At 35.1% G+C, this 3,588-nt stretch overlaps 1 pseudogene; it reads right to left on the minus strand.

The window, feature by feature from the left end:
- Positions 1-298: 298 nt before the first annotated feature.
- On the minus strand, positions 299-2,035 carry LOC119569525 (annotated as a pseudogene).
- Between the last annotated feature and the right edge of the window lie 1,553 nt (positions 2,036-3,588).

Below are 3,588 nucleotides of genomic sequence, written 5' to 3' on the forward strand. Positions count from 1 at the left end.
TGGGAGTGGGAGTGGGGAGTGGGAGTGGAGTGGGAGTGGGAGTGGGAGTGGAATGGGAGAGGGAAGGTAGAGAGGGAAAGAGATAGGAGGGATAGGGAGGACCACATACCTGACCACCCCAAGCATGAGATTGGAAGTGAAGTTATATTCTTGATAGAACACTAAATATAAGAGTTTTGTATCTTCTGCTCTTTTTTCCTTGCTTGCTCCATCTTAAATTCTGTATGAAAAAATTTATCTCCCACAGAAAGTTTTTTTCCATATAGAGAGTACACTATTTTATAAGCACTTCTGAGATTCAGGCATGTGCATCACTAGCATCTCCCTGCAACTGTTGTAGACCCTGTGCTGATGCTGGCAACCCTCTCACTTTGGGACGAGCACCCTGGCCCCTGCTGCAAGCTGCTGTCTGAACTGTGGATAAGATTTTCAAGTCAGTTTGCCAAAAGTCAATTATAATCTACAAAAAAATTCTGTTATACACTATTCATAAATATTCACATAACAGTCAACAAGTAAATCATATTGGAAAAGAACTCTAGGAATATTAAGCAAGTACAATGAGAAATTATCTTACCTTCATCTGAAAGTTGTGAAGGTTCATCTCATCTTGGCAAGACTTTGGGGCACCCTTCTCGGTTACATCATTTTCATAACAGTCCACTTCAGAATTCATCTGTCTCATGTTTTTTGACTGGTGATATCTTTTACTGACTTCATACCCCTCATTCCCTGGAGATCTTAACTGTTTTCGATCTACTTGAGTCCTATAGACTGTTCCTCTCCTGACACTGCCCCTTCTTTTGCACCTGATCTAATTTCTTCTAATATCCTGGGTTACCGATTATGACAAGTTATCCATGCCCTTTGTGCATAGTTTCTTTGGCATTTCCGGTTTCTCTGGCTTTCAATCTGTTTGAATTTTGAAACCTTTTCTTTGCCACTCATCTTCATCTTCATCTTCTACTGTTTTTGCCTGCTTGCCCATGTTTTCTTTAGAGAAATATTTTCTTCCTTGTCTCTGTTTCCTTTGTGAATCACCCTGTGTTCTGTCAGACTTGTTTTCCACGGTTCCCATCTGCAGATATATTAGCAGTACTGTATATATATAATATGTTTTGACAATCATATCAAATCAAGAAAATATTAGAATTATGCTTTACCACAATACAGCAAAAGCTAGATGGTTGGGCTATGTGTTGCAATCATCCTATTCAAGAATTTATCTTCTTATAAGAATCTGAAAAAATTGCCTGATACCTCAGTATATGAGTGATTTAAAATCCATGAGACTCAGTTGTAATAACATACTAGGCATATCAGTATGTGCCAGCCATTTGCTTTATTTGCAATTAGGTGTTATGAGCTGGGCTCCCTAACTGATATGGTTGGCCTCCAGGCAACCAACCTCCATGGCATTAACAAGAGCCGCTGGTCAAACAGCCATCTTCTTGCGGCGGTATAGGTAACGCCCCCCTCCAATGCCCCCACACACAGTATGATAGCAAACAAACATCCTGAAAAAAAAAGAAATATTCCAGTTACTTATGAATGCTGATAAAAAAATAATAAATCAACTGAATAATATATCTAGCTGGAAAATGTCCTATTTTTGTGGCCAACACACATATTCTTACTATGGTCGAGTTTTTATTTTTAAAAATTATAAAAAATTATATATTATTATATCTAGATATAGATCTATATATATATATATATATATTATATATATCTATTATATATAATATATAAAATATATATATGTATAATATACATATAACATATCTACTCTGATAGTATTCAAAATAACCTTACAAGATAATTCACAACAATTTTGAATACCCAGCTACTGAACTGATTATCAAACTCACCCAATTTCCATGGCTCGGGTCCTGTCCTGGGAGCTAAGTCGACAGTCCTCTGTAGACTGATGACATGGTGGTGGTTGATGAACTCAGCTTCCTCACTCATTATTCTTGAGCTCTGCTACGACGAGGCCTGGAGAGGCAAAACATGACACACTGTGGTGATGCATTGTTGGCCAAGTATAAATATAGTGTGTGGGTGTGTGGTGTGTGTGTGTTGTGTCGTTGTAGTTATGTATTTGTGTGTGTGTGTGTGTGTGTTGTAATGTAATGTATGTTGTATGTATGTGTGTGTGTGTGTGTTGTGTGTTGTATGTATGTATGTGTTGTGTGTGTGTATGTGTGTGTTGTATGTAGTTGGTGTGGTGGTGGTGTGTGTGTGTTTGTTATTATTTATGTATGTGTGTGTGTGTGTGTGTGTGTGTGTTGTTGTATGTTATGTGTGTGTGTGGTGTGTGTGTTGTGTGGGTGTTGTATGTATTTATGTGTGTGTGTTGTGTGTGTGTGTGTGTGTTTATGTATGTATGTGTGTGTGGTGTGTGTGTGTGTGTGTGTTGTATGTATGTTATGTGTGTGGTGTGGTGTGTGTGTGTGTTGTGTTTGTAATTATGTATGTGTGTGTGTGTGTGTGTGTGTGTGTGTTGTATGTATGTAATATGTTGTGGTGGTGTGTTGTGTGTGTGTTGTATGTATTATTGTGTGTGTGTTGTGGTGTGTGTGTTGTTATGTATGTATGTGTGTGTGTGTGTGTGGTGTGTGTGTTTGTAATTATGTTATGTGTGTGTGTGGTGTGTGTGTGTGTTGTATGTATGGTAATGTGTGTGTGTGTGTGTGTGTGTGTTGTATGTATGTTATATATGTATGTTTGTGTGTGGTGTGGTGTGTTTGTGTGTGGTTGTGTGTGTGTTGTGCGTGTGTGTGTGTGTGTTGTTGTGTGGTGGTGTGTGTGTGGTGTATGTGGTGTGTGTGTGTATGTGTGTGTGTATCTATATAATATATATATATATATATAATATATATATATATATATATATATAATATTATGTATATATATATTATAATTGTATATACTATATATATATATATATATATCACATATATTATTATATACCTATATATATTATACTATACATATATAACATATATATACATAGACATATATATTAATATATAGTGCATAATATTGCATATATGTGCCATAGATATGTATATAAAGTGCATATCTGTGCATATATGTGCATATATATGTATAGATATGTATATATATATATAATATATATATAATATATTGTATATATATAATTTGGGGGGGGGGGGGTTTTAAAAAATATAATATATGTAATATATATGTAGTATATATATGTATATATATATGTATATATTATATTATCTCTATATGTAATATATATGTATACATATTATATATATATAACATTATATATATATATAGACATATAGATATATATATATAGTATATATAAATATATTCTATATATCTATATATATATATACACACACCTACACACACACACACATACACACACCACACACACACACCACACACACACACCCACACACACACACACACACACACACACACACACACACACACACCACACACACACATACATACATACATACATACAACACTACACACACACACACACACACATACAGGACATACAACACACACAACACAACACACACACACATACATACATAC

The sequence above is a fragment of the Penaeus monodon genome, unplaced genomic scaffold (genome assembly GCF_015228065.2).
Source record: "Penaeus monodon isolate SGIC_2016 unplaced genomic scaffold, NSTDA_Pmon_1 PmonScaffold_16151, whole genome shotgun sequence".
Classification (NCBI taxonomy): Eukaryota; Metazoa; Arthropoda; class Malacostraca; order Decapoda; family Penaeidae; genus Penaeus; species Penaeus monodon.